Genomic DNA, 14,719 nt, shown 5'->3' on the forward strand with positions numbered 1-14,719 from the left:
CCGATCTCCAACAGGGAGTAACAGTCACTCCGCCTAAGTGTTGTGCAACAAGAGTCTGCACAATATTGAACTTGAAATGCCCTGTGGTACCACCTCTCTTGGATTACTATCAATATATTCCCCTTCTGTCAACCCTCAGACAACCCAGTTCTTATATATGTTATGGAGTTTATTTTAGTCACTCTTGTCTCCATCTTGTGCAGCTTCTGTCAGCACACTGACTTCATGAAGATGTTGCAGAATTACCTATTTGGTATTCCATTCCATTTGGTATTCACTATTGCTTTATCCAAGGTTTACCACAGCCCGACAAGAAGTCACAGCTCCAGCTCCTCGCTGCATTTTCTAACTTATCAGAAAGTCCCTCTACGTCAATTGCTTGCATCAGTGACACTGTCATCTTCTTTCCTTTCTATGTAAACCACAGCCAGAAAATATGTCCCAATGAATACCCTTTTTGCAGAGTGTCTATAGCCACACAGAACTCCATACACTTTGTGAGCATCACCATTGCCAGGTTTTGATAAACCTTAATCATATTACCGCTGTGGAGGAGGGTCTTGAAACCCGGCACCCCTGCCATGACTTGTTCTTTGTCTTCAATAAAGTGCACTCCTTTGAGGATATCTGGAGAGGATTTCCAATTTGCCCCAAAGAGTGGTACTGTGTGTTTGTGGTAGAATTTCATAACAGCTGGCTCTTGCAGATTTTGAACATTGTAGAGGAGCACCTGTACATATTTCTCCACAACTTGTGCTACTTTTCTGATGTTGTTTGAGCAGAATTCATTTTGGAGATTTCTGTTACATAGCTTCTGCTTTAGCGTAATGTTCTCTTCCTCCAGGAGGTTCATCTTCCTCAGTTCTTTTCCTGCTCCCTTAGTCTGATACCCATTACTCAGACCCGTTCAGCCAGTTGCCCGTCAAGCTTTTTGTTGTCCTCATCAATTCTCGTAGGCATTTGTTCAGGTGTCATCAAAATACTCCCACTTCAGGCTTTATTTGTGCAAGTATTCTCTGCCATGTCAAGTGGTTCTCACATACATTCGGATATATGACGTTACCACGCGGTCTTTTACCACGCAGACCATTACCACGCATTTTTTACAACGCAGGATCCTTTACCACGCAGACCATTACAACGCTGGTATTTACAACGCAGGCACTATTACAACGCATACCATTACAACGTAATTATAGGTAAGTAAATAATATGGTAAAATAATGTAATTATTAATAATATTTTTTAAATTAATAAATTATTATTTTAATATTTAATATTTTAATTATTTATATTAATATTTATTTATTAATTTTTAAATATATATGTTAAAAATACCCCTGTACCCCAAAACCCAAACCCAGCCCTAAAACCTAAAAATACCCCTGAACCCCAAAACACAAACCCAGCCCTGAACCCTAAAAATACCCCTGTACCCCAAAAACTGAAAACTGACCCTGAACCCTAAAAATACCCCTGCACCCCAAAAAATGAAAACTGACCCTGAACCCTAAAAATACCCCTGTACCCCAAAAACTGACCCTGAACCCTAAAAATACCCCTGTACCCCAAAAACTGAAAACTGACCCTGAACCCTAAAAATACCCCTGCACCCCAAAAACTGAAAACTGACCCTGAACCCTAAAAATACCCCTGTACCCCAAAAACTGAAAACTGACCCTGAACCCTAAAAATACCCCTGCACCCAAAAACTGAAAACTGACCCTGAACCCTAAAAATACCCCTTTACCCAAAAACTGAAAACTGACCCTAAACCCTAAAAATACCCATTTACCCAAAAACTGAAAACTGACCCTGAACCCTAAAAATACCCATTTACCCAAAACCCAAACCTAAAATATTTTAAATAAAATTATATACTTACCAATACTTACGTTGTAATGGTAAGCGTTGTAAAGGTACCTGCGTTGTAAATACCAGCGTTGTAATGGTATGCGTGGTAAAGAGTCCTGCGTTGTAAAAGTTGCGTGGTAAAGGTAGGTCGTGGTAAAAGTTGCGTGGTAAAGGTTGTATACCCATACATTCATCATAAGATTCACTTGGGGGAGTGTCTAACGTCCGCTTTTGATAGCAGAGATTCTATTGCATGAGCTCTGTAACAATTCCCTTTTGAGCCTCTTCCCAGTCACCTTAGGTTGCCATTCAATTTTGTGAAGTTATGCATTTCTAACAGAGTCCTTAGATATAACCCTCCCTCCCCATTCATTGATCGGGGTGTACATGCACAAGTGTGCTACTCTGAGTCATGGGAGCAAGAAGACTACTGACGTGGGAGGAATAAGGACATGGGCACTTTCAGTGCTGGAACATGAGAGCCTGAAAGCAATCTAAAAGCCTGCAGCCAACCATAAAAATACAAAAGTGTTCACCTGGCAAATCCTGTTCTACCAGCATCAGAACAATTTTGGGGCATATTCACAAGGGCATTTTGCCACTGGAGCGTTACTTTTTCAGACCCTCTGGTGGCGCAATCCTCTCCTCTATATTTACAAGGCGGCACTAAGCCACTTTGCGTGGCTGAATGCCACCATGTAAATATGGCCCTCCCGCCCCAGTTTTGTGCTGCAAAGATGCATACAATGGGTGTTTCTGTGGGCGTTCCCATGCAACACCTATTGCTTTATGACAATGCCCCAGATTTACAAGGATCTTTAAATACGAGGCAGCGCCAAAAACAAACACCTTCGAAAAGGAGGCGTTAGGGTTGTGCAGCGAGGAGAAATACTTTTATTTCTCCTCGTTGTTTTTGCTCTTTATATGTGCGCTGCATAATGCAGCACACATAGAAGGAGCAAAATGCCATTAATGATTGTTTTTGTGCAGGAAGGTGTCCCTTCCTACACATACACAATCATCACTGCAACGCATGCACCCTTGCACCAGATGCAAGAGGGCCTGCACAGGTGCTAGGCGGCTTATCAGCAACGGCGAAAGGAAAAACACAGGGTTGTGCCATATTCTTGTAAATACGGTGCATCCCTGCATTTCCTTAAATGAAGCAGCGCAGCACAGCTAAATTGCTTGCCGCGCCGCACCATTTCATTATAAATATGCCCCTGTGTGTCTAGACATTTCATATAATAAATCCTTTGCATGAGAAACAGTTTGAATACTTTTGTCATTCATATTTTGCTGTGCACTGTTCTTAGAATTATATGACAAAACAGTTGGAGATGTTGGTAGACTATGATAGTCAATAAAAATTGATCCTTCATAAAGATCATTCAAACACTTTTATAATAGGTGAATGAGATACAATCTATACAGGGGGACTTCACAGTCTTCAGACCAAAGTCAGACACCTTACCTCTTAGGCCTTAGGAAGCGGTACATTGCATTGGTGGATGATATAGTAATGACATACAAAACAGAAATGAAATGCAAAACAAGCCTTTTTAAGTAACTGCCAGCAGCCATCTATTTGAGGGAAGAAGATCAAAAGAAAAAGACAGAGAAGGAGTCAGCATGTTATTGTTTACTTAGGTCCTGATTATGTCAAAAGCACAATCAAGAGCGCAATTGGTGTACCTGCTAATTAGTGCAACTCTGTGGTTCACTAATTAGCAGTTGCATAAATGTACCCAACTACAAGCTACAACCACCCCCTCCACCAGGATTGGGAATTACAAGCAATTTGAGCCTGATTTCACAAAGCCAGGGTTGCACAAACTGAAATTGCATACAAATTAGCACCTATAGGGGCAGACTTACCAACATTTCGAGCTGGGTTTGAGTCAAAACAGTAAGGTAAACTGGCTCAAAATGTTTATTTGGTGTTTACTTTCCAGCGCAAAAATGTGTTTTGCACTGGAAAGGTGCCTGAAAGTACTGCTTGGCATAAAGGGGCATTCCATCCATAGTAATATTATAAAGAGAGAGCCCAAACCTTTGAGGCGGGTAATCTCAGTAACCACAGCACCAATCACAACACCCAATACAGCGTTGGAAAGGGCAGTTGCAGCAGAAGGACATAGGCTATGCAGACGGCCACCATATACATTTTTTATTTATTTTTTTTAATTGTTTTTATTAACTTTCAAGAAACAGTAGTGTTCATCACAATCATACAGTGCAAGACATACAATTGTACCGTAGGACACCATATACATTTAAAAGGTAAGCGAACCGTGCAAGCAAAGTAGTCCCTTGTGGGCGTGTCTGCTTTGTGCTGTGGGCGTGGGCTGGGGGCGTGACTAACGCTGGGGGCGTGTGGTACGGCCATCACATAGTGGGCTGTGGGCATGTGCTGGGGGCGTGACTAACGCTGGGGGCGTGACAAACGCTGGGGGCGTGTGTCCGCCCTTCATGCCATGTGAGTCGTACATACAAGCGCCAATTACGTTACTGCGCAGCATCAAGGGGCACGCTGGGGGCGTGAGAAACGCTGGGGGCGTGTGTCTGGCCTTCATGCCATGTGAACGCAACTGCGCCGCATCAAGAGGCATGCTGGGGGCGTGAGAAATGCTGGGGGTGTGTGCTACGTTCGCCCTTCATGCCATGTGGGTCGTACATTAATCAGAAGATCGTCTGCTGTGGCCGTGTGCTGGGGGCATGACAAACGCGTTCAGCTGGAGGCCTGGTAAGTAACATTACTGCAACCTCTCCTGCGCGCTGTTACTGAACTCTCTCATTCAACGAAATTAGACGCGCCTGCTACCATCAACCAGGGCTCTAGCAGGGCTCAGGCGGCGGATCAGTGCACTAATTACACGCGCCTGATAACATCAACCAGGGCTGCAGCTGGACCACAAGCGGGGGAACACGCGCCTACTAACATCAAACAGGCCTGCATCTGGGCCTCAAGCGGGGGAACACGCAAATGAGCGTGTCTGCGGGGACAATTACTGCAGCCTCTCCTACTCGCTGTCACTGAACTCTCTCATTAAACGAATTTACCCGCGGCTGATAACTCTCTCATTCAAAGACATTACACGCGCCTGCTAACATCAACCAGGGCTGTAGCCGGTCTCAGGCGGTGGATCACTACACCAATTACACGCGCCTGCTAACATCAACCAGGGCTGCAGCTGGCCCTTCTCTGTCCCTATTCTAATGAAACAAAAAATGTTGTCTACCACGAGATTTTAAAACAAATTGCCCTTGCCAAATACACACATTACACACATTCTATTTCATACCCGGACAACGTCGGGACGGGCTGCTAGTGGGTGATATATATGTAGGATCCTAGGCAACCATCCACGGTTTTTGTTGCAAAACCCTATCTACTAGCAATGGTAGATAAGGCATTGTGATTAAAAATTGTTTCTTCAGTTTTCTGACTGAATGTGTGCACTGTACCACATACATCCAGAGTGGAAAAAGTTTTTTAAATGTGGGTAAGCATAATATTTTGTTCTGGAAGGATTCCCTTCCAGTACCAAACCTATGGCAGGAATCACACAGACACCTTTGGCATACGGTGGCATACGGTGCAATTGTGTGTGCCTCGTGCCAGAATGCCTGACTTTGCACCAGTGCTAGGGAAGAGAGCAGGAGCTCTCTCCCTCTCACACAACCTTGGTTGCTGTGTGGGTTTATAACTATGTAAATCTTCTCCTTATTGTGCAGGAGATTTTATCTACTATGAGGCACAGGTACCACTTCCAACATTCCCACAGGTCCCACAGGTACAATGTATACCCACTTTGCATTCCAATTTTGGGCACGAACAAGAGTTTGTGTCCGAAACCAGAGCGGAGTGAGGTGATATTATATTGTAGTTAGCTCCTTCAGATAGATTGGAATGTTATACATCTATAATGTACTCTGTGTTCTACAATGATGTAATTTGCTGTGGCATCATTGACAGTTGGCCCAGCTGTGTCTGGCAGGGACATTGTTGGGGTTTTTCTCTGACCAATTAAACTTATCAGAGAGGTGACCGATCATCTTGTCCTGTATTAATCATAACAATTTGGCGACACTAAGTCCAGACACGCAAGAAGGAGTGCCTCAGAGAAAGTGAGAACCCCAAAGACGAACCCAACTCGTCGAGTAAAGCAGCTGTTAAGAAGAGTAATATCCAAGGAAGGGTTGAAACGAATCATGTTACACCCTGCAGGCAGCAGTAATCAAAAAGGAATTTCTGTAAAGTCGTGCTGTGGAGAGAAATTTGGCACATGAGCTGCTGATGTATCGCTTCAGCAACAGAGCCGTAAGGAGTGGAGTGAGGGATGAAGTTTATGCGCAAAAGAAAATATGAACTGTGAAAAGCGGCAATAGTGAAATTTGGCAAAGCAGACAGGCACCTGCTTAGCGCTGGGTAACCAGGCATATTGTAGCAAGCGGTGCAAGTGAAGATCGATGAAGCAGGAAGCGAACTGTTTACTTTTGCGTGCCAAGGCATAGTAAAACATCAAGCGCTAATAAAATAGACAGAGCGCAAAGTGAACTGCTTAGTGCTGAGTTTCCAGCCATATTGTGGCAAGCGTGGCAAATAAAATCCATAGATCGACAAGTGAACTGCTTAGTGCTTGGTGCTGCGTATTAACTCATCGATAGAGCGGCAAGGGAACTGCTTAGTGCTTGGAGTTGTGTAATGACCGACACTCAATCAAAGCACACCCTGGCAAGCAGTACTGAAAAGCGTCACAGCGGACAGTCAAGTGTAGAAAGCGTGGCTACAGAAATATACTTGGGGGCAGATTTATGTCGGACTTGCGCCACGTTTATGCCGCCATTGCGTCACGCAATGGCGCGGAAACATGGCGCATCCCTGCAACCTATTTACAACGTGACGCATCTAGGCAGATGCGTCACGTTGTAAAGCCCTGCGCCACATGAAACCTGCGTCAGGTTTCATGTGGGCGTTCTGTCGCAGGGTGGGCGTTCCCTCGTAGGAAAGACCCGTAAAACTGACGCAGTGAAATCTACAAGATTTCACTGAGTCAGTTTTACGACGCTGCTGTGTCAAATCCTTACACCTGCTTGAAGCAGGCGTAAGGAGTGACGCACCACGTTATGTATGGGTGGCCTCTGTACATTGCAGGAGTTGCGTCGCACTTGCGACGCTACTCCAGCAATGCGCCACCCGTACACCACAAGATGCGTCACGCATCTGCCCTTCCTTGCACCATGGTGCGCCACATTGTAAATGCGGCGCATCTGTGGTGCCGCAAGGAGGGAATTGCGTGACGCATCAGTTCTGGCGCATCCCTGCTGATTTGCAGAGATGCGCCAGAACTCATAAATCTGCCCCTTAAAGTGCAGGGAAGCTACATAAAAACTGTCAGACAGTATTGCCATCACAGTGCGTGTGAGATGAAGAGAAGCTGATGGTGTGCATTACTGTTGTTCAGTGTCGTTACACGGGTGAATTGCGAATTATTTCGAGCAGTCTAGCCGTATGTAATTTGTCATTCTGAAGGATATTGTATAAGCGCCTGCATTTTTTTTTCACATTTGAGTAAATCGGCAGCCAACTGACGCTTTGGAATGTGATGATTCGAACAGTGCGCAGCGCATGACAAGAGCCCGTAACTAAGAGCGAGAGTCACTGTGAGAGCGGAATATAGTCAAGTCAAATGGTCTTTATTCGGATAAAAATATCCATAAAAGTACAAATCATCACCACCAATAGGACATAAATATACAGTCAACATTATAACATTAAAATAGAAGAATAGGGTTGGATTTGTCGAGTAAAACATCATTAATTAAAATCCGATGTGCAAAAATAGCAATAAGGTGCAAAAGGTGCTATAAGTGCATGTACAACAAGACAGACAATAACATTGTGCAAATTTGCATGTATGTAAACTTAAGGATCAGTGCAAAAAGGCAATTTATGAATCTGTTAATCCACTTTAACATTGTACAACAAGACAGACAATAGCATTGTGCAAGTTCGCATGTATGTAAACTTTAGACTCAGTGCAAAAAGGCAATTTATAAATCTGCTAGTTGCACTTTAGACAGTTAATGCATGTACAAAAAGGCTATTTACAGAGAATTTGCATATTTCTACAGTGTGTTCATAGAGGATCGCGAGCGAACCGCAGATTGCAAAAATAGGCTTACTCGATAAATCACATCATCACTTCCTAGCTGCAGAATTTCATGAAATGCCAGATTAAAATCAATGATAGCGTGCGCCTTAAAATAAGGAATTAGATACTGTTTAGTGTATCTGGTATAGAATTTACAAAAGAATTAAAAATGCAACAGTGTCTGATTACAACCAATGCCACACGGACAGCTCAAATTTTCTAAATTATTGTTAAAACCAACTGGAAAACAAAGTGAATATTTTATGCTACCATCCTGGAGACGAAAGAGCAGACTCCTATTCCGTCTCCCAATGTTTTTCCTGAGGTATTCCTGTGGCATGTTGTATTTGTTACCTGACGACACTAAAATGGGGATATATCTAATAATTGATTGTTTACATAATTCGATATGTCCTCTTTCCTTATGGTATAAATCATACAATGCCCCTCTTACAGTTTTTAGATTTATACCGTTTGTTACTAGGGGATAGAGGAAGGTATGCTCCAGCTTCGCACTGGCAAGGCTATTTTTTACTGCTCCAAGCCAAGGTATGTAGCCGCCCCTGTCACATTTAAGGCAATCTGTAATGTTCTCCTGTGTTAAAATTGCAGCCGGATTTTGCCATATTTTTAGCCAAAATAATGCTGGCCGGGATTTAATAAAATCCTCCACATAATGTAGATTTAATTCTTTATGGCATATGTAATTTGGTGATGTGATTTGTGCTCCTAATATCTTTCTACAAAATCTATTTTCCTCAATCTGAATTCCGCTAGAATTTGTGTACCCCCACACTTCAGCACAATAAGTCGCTGCTGGAACACATTGGGTTTTATGAATCTGTAGTAATGGTGTCACCACCTCTGCCTGCTTAGGCTGTTGTAGGCTGATAATAGAGTTTACCGCCTTACCAAGTTTATTTTTACCATGGGCCACATGGGCTTGCAATGAACCAGATTCTGAAAATACTAGGCCCAAGTATAGAAAAGTGCTTGTGCTTTTAAGCAAATCATTTCCTGACACTATATGATTAATGCAATGTTTTGTAGGACCGCAGGACATTATGTATGATTTTTTAAAATTAGTACACAGGTTCAGGTCAGCCATAAAAGATACAAAACCCTTAATTAAAGTGCAAAGTGCTTTAGGTGTGCGACCCATCAGGACCGCGTCATCCGCATATAGAAGTACGGGAAGCAGTTTATCATTAATTTTTGGTACATTGGGTGTCAATTTAGACAGGGAATTATTTAATTAATGTATGTAAAGAATAAAAAGTAGGGGGGCTAAGACGCAACCTTGTCTTACCCCCCCTACCAATTAAAATATCCCCGGAGACCTCTCCTTCATTATTTATCCTTACCCGTGCCTTTAGGTCTCTGTGCAAATGAGCCAAAAAGTGAACAAGTGCTTCATCCAGCCCATAATTTAAAAGAATCTCGCATAGTCTTGTTTGATTAACAAAATCAAAGGCAGAGGTGAAGTCTATAAAACCTAAGTATAATGGGACTTTTTTAGCGATTGTATATTTCCCCAATATTAGGTTTAGGTTCAAACACTGTTCTATTGTTCCCACATTACTCCTAAAACCCAGCTGACAACAATTTAAAATTTGGTTATCTTCTGCCCAGTCTCTGATCTTATTAAAAACACCCCTTCCCAAAATCTTCACAGTATTATCTATCAAAGATATGGGGCGATAACAGCTAGGGTCGAACCTGTCGCCCTTCTTAAAAATGGGCACAATAATACTAGTTGACCAGGTATTAGGGATTGTACAATTGGACAGATTATTAAAAACATTGCATAATAAAGGGGACCAGAAGTCTGGTTCAGATTTAATAAGATCAATGGATAAACCATCTGAACCCGGAGCTTTATTCCTTGCACTTTGATGTATAGCATCTTCAACTTCGGTTATGGATATAACAACCTTATTAACTGGGCAATAGCTATCAACAATCTTACTGGGGGCTGTATATATTCTTAAAAAGTGCTCCTCCCAAGACTTGCTAGCTATATTACAATTCATGGGTGTGATGTTTAGTCCCATGGACCTCATTGCTTTTACCTCACCCCAAAACCCAGTTACATCTTTAAGTGCAGAGGCTTGTGCAAGAGAATCCCACCGTGTCTTCACTATCTCCTCTGTGCGCAGTTTAATCGCTTTCTTATAGCGCTCTCTCCGGGCTCTCACCAGAGCCATATCCCTGGGCTCCCCAGCTAGTACTTCACGGAGATCTCTGTTTGCCCGGGAACATGTCCCATCAAACCATCTAGGGATCTTATGCGGGTTTGTGACCGGTTTGGAAATATCATTTTTAATACCAGCACATAACCCGGTAAAGACCTGGATAATCTCTATATCTGAGCATCCACTAGACAAGCACGTATCCACAAGTAGGGGATAGGACTTTATAGTGCGTGCAAGTAGGGCCTTGTTATCTATGCCCTTCCAAATCACTTTAAGTTTATCGGTTGATACTACCAGATTCTTTGCCCCTATTTCTTTCCGTTTTAAAAATGTATTATTAAATCTAAAAGTTGTCAGAATTGGATTGTGGTCACTATAGCTAGAGCATAAAACCTCAGCCATGACTAAGTAATTCTCAAGGGAGGAAGATATAAAAACATAATCAATGGTAGATGAACAACCACATCCTCTGAAGGTAGGCAGTGGGCCTTTATCAGACTTGCTACCAACTTTATCCATTACGTTAGTTAACTCCCGGGTGGATAGATGGTTATACAGTTCTTCCCCTCTTTTACATGGAATTACCCGAGTCGATGTAACAACCGGTTTATCTATTCTGTTGTGCAAATGTGCATTTAAATCACCCCCCAGGCAGATTCCATCTAATTTGCCATACCTATGTTCATCTACCAAAGTATCAATAAATTCAAATAAATCAATAAAGTTCCTATTTGGCAGTGAAGTGAAATCATTATTATAAAAATGTATTAAACATAATGTAATCCCAGATGAATAGATTGTGGCCTGAAAGTTGCCATTATTTGTCTCCAAGGGTTTAATATTACTGTCTGCGCTAATCCTTATTCACGTTGATAAACCCCCGCTAGGTCGGTCAACTTCGGGGCTGGGTACAATATCATTATAGCAAACAAATCCCTCAAGAAACAAGCTATTAGTACACCATGTTTCTTGAAACATTAAAATGTCATAATTACAAACCAGTTCAGTCCACTCTACTATGTTTACTTTAATACACTCTAAGATGTGGGAGATATTGACCAACCTGGGCGTAGACCCTCCTCTCCTCAAATTTCTCCGTGAACTCTACACGGATGCCAAAGCATGTGTGAGGTATGTCATTAATGGAGAGTTATCGGATTCATTCAGCATAGCAAAAGGCGTTAGACAGGGGTGCGTCCTTGCTCCGTTTTTATTTAATATCTATACAAACGGTTTGGAGCAAGCGATGCTGGAAGACAACAAGGATCTCCCCTGCATAAACACCCGGCCTATTCCAGCACTATTATATGCTGACGATTCCGTCATTTTGGCGAGAACCCTAAACCAGCTCCAACTCCAACTGGACAAGTACTGTCAATTTATGCTTTCGCTTGGGTTAAGAGTAAACAAGTCTAAGACTTTTGTGATGTATATAGGTAAGAAAGCCCGGAAACGCAAATCTCTTTTTATAGATAACGTCAGATTAGAAAATGCTAGGGAATACCCTTACTTGGGGATCCTTATTGACGATCATAACACATGGAAACCTGCTATTACCAGCAAAAAAATGCAGTTCCAGCGTACAACCATGGCGCTGATATCTTTTTCCAGGAAGTTGGGCAAGCCCGCGCCCGTTGAGTTGCTCAAAATTTATCAAGCCAAATGTGTGAGTGTGGCAACTTACGGAGCGGGTGTATGGGGCTACGCTCCTGCTGGAGAACTCCAGGTAATCGAAAATGCCTTTCTAAAATATGTATTAGCCCTCCCTCGAAGTTCTCCAAATTATGGAAGTCACATCGAGCTAGGTTTGGACTTTCTAACTGATATCATTAGATACCAACCGATTCTCCTCTGGCACCGCATATGGACCAAAGAAGAATGCCATCTCACTCGGTCATTAATAACCGATTGTCTATCCCTAACCCATTGGAAAAAGATTCCTTGGTTGGTTTATGTGTTTAATTTTCTGAATGATCTGAATTGTTTAGCTTTTTTTTTTTTTTTACTAATCCTTCTTTACTCATCGACATGCCTAGAAAGACTCTGAAAAATGTATGCGTCACCCATCTAAGAGATCTTCGCATGTGTTCAGAAATGGGCAAACACTCAAACAGCCAACTAATGGCGATTCAATCCTCCTTTGGCATTCAACCGTATTTGTCTTTCTATTTGTCAAATTTTGATAGATATGTTTTAACTAGATTTCGTTTTGATTGCTTTTTTCGTCTCGTTTCGTTCCCTGAGGTTTCAGACTGGTCACGTGAACTATCTACATGCCCCTGTGATGGCAAAACTCCTCAGTCTTCTTTGCATGTAATTTTATTTTGTAGTTTTTATGAGTTTCCGCGTAAACACTGGTTGGTCCCACTTCTCCGTCAATTGGGACTGAGAAGATGCAGACCTGCTCTCTTGGCATTACAGTTCTTAGACTCCCAATTTGCTGCTAAGAGTATAGCCTGTTTTTTAAAGGCATGTCTGAAAATTCGATCCCAATTGGCTGTATCTGCATTGTAAACCTTTTACGCACAATTTTCATTTAATTGTCTACAAAATTTGATGTATTTGTAAATAATGTACTCTTAACCACTTTTCTATAAAACTGATCTAAATGTTCTTAACATGTACTTTTTATGATTGTAAAAGCAATCGAAATAAAGTTTATTTTGACTTTGACTTTGTTTACTATGGATTTTAGGCCTGCGATATTCCAGCTAAGTATTTTTAAATTTTGTTCTAAAAATCTAGGATCTCTAATAACGGGACAGGATGATGATGATTCTACCAGAGAAGCTTTTTGGGGAGTACCAGTAATCTGGGGTGTAATCAAAACCTGATTACCCAATTGTACAACCGGAGCCCGTTCTGTACTTTTTAATAGTTTACTTGGTAGTCAATCCTGTCTCTCTAAATCTGATAAAGCTGCAAACCGATTAAATGTAGAATATGTTAAAATAGCTGGGTTACAAGCTCTCCGAGGTGGTCTATAAAAGGAACCAAGTGGTAGGCAGGTTATGACGGTTGGGGTGCTAAAAGGATTGGTATTGCTTCTCAAAATACATTTCACCAAAGTGGGGTGCCTAAAATTCAGGACTATGCAGTCACCCATAATATTCTTAACTGAAGGTCCAACCCACCCCACTCGTCGCACCATCAGAGTTTCATTAGCAATCTCCAAGCCCGCCCCCTTATACTTAGATAACCAGTCAATACATTTAGGGCCAGATGTAGGTAACTCTAATTTACCAACTCATAAATACCGAATTTTACCGATTGGGTATTTATGAATCGTAAATTTGAAGGAGGGAGATGTAGGTAATATTTAATTTTGAAATACCGAATCTGTAAAATTCGGTATTTACCGATTCGGTAAATACCGAATCGGTATTTCCCATTGATTCCTATGGGCTGTGAAGCTGTGAAGCCCATAGGAATCAATGGGAAATACCGATTTGGTATTTACAGAATCGGTAAATACCGAATCCTGCAAGGGTGCAGGGGGTGTCACTTTGACACCCTCTAGCACCCCAAGTACAGGCTTGTGTGACATGTGGCACACATACAAGCCCTAAGGGCATGTCTTTGTGTCAAATGGCACAGGTGTGCATGCACAGATGTGCATGCACACATGAATTCGGTATTTTACCACACAATAGGATTGGGTGGTAAAATACCGACTCTTAAGGGCCTGTGACACTCTTAGGAGTGTCATCTACATATGAATTTACCGAATCTGTAAAATTACCGATTCGGTATTTTACAGAATCGGTAAATTTACCGATTCGGTAAATTTACAGATTCTGTAAAATAATGGCCCCTACATCTCAATCACCAAATACCGGTCGGTAACGGACGAATTCGGCCGTTACCGACCGGTATTTGGTGACCTACATCTGGCCCTTATTTTTAAGTTGGTTCCAAGACTCGCTTTGGTCTTCTTTTAATGGAGGTACTCCAGCTAAGATTATGACATAGGGGCAGGCTTCTGGGGGCAGATGCAGAACAGCCTCCGCATGTTTTTTGACCTGTGTGTCAGACTTGTTAATACCTGGCACCACTTTCAAGGGGGCTAGAACAGGTAATGCAGGTGGTGTTTTTGCAGATAAGGAAGGATGACTCGGGTGCATATTAACAACAGGTACCTCTAACAAAGGCAGTGTGCTAACCCCAGTACCAGGCGTAAGGTTTGAAGACAGGCTGATCTTTTTGCCAACACATTTTTCGCAAACAATATTGGTACCTGTTATAAAACAGTTATCACTCCCCCCCGCAATGCCCTTGTTAATAGCTTCCATATCCTTCAGAAGCCGTTCACCCCTAATCTGATCGATAATAGTAACCCCTTTTCTTTTGGCATCCTCTTTCTTCACCAAACTTTCCAATCTATCCAAGCGTTTAAAAATAATATTAAACTGTTTGTCCACTAGACTTTTCAAGTGATTAAAAGTTAAGTCCACTATGGTATCAATTAAGTTTTCATTTGGCCTTCCTTGTATACCATTTACAGTTATTGGC

Source organism: Lissotriton helveticus, chromosome 10, assembly GCF_964261635.1.
Source record: "Lissotriton helveticus chromosome 10, aLisHel1.1, whole genome shotgun sequence".
In the NCBI taxonomy this organism is placed as follows: Eukaryota; Metazoa; Chordata; class Amphibia; order Caudata; family Salamandridae; genus Lissotriton; species Lissotriton helveticus.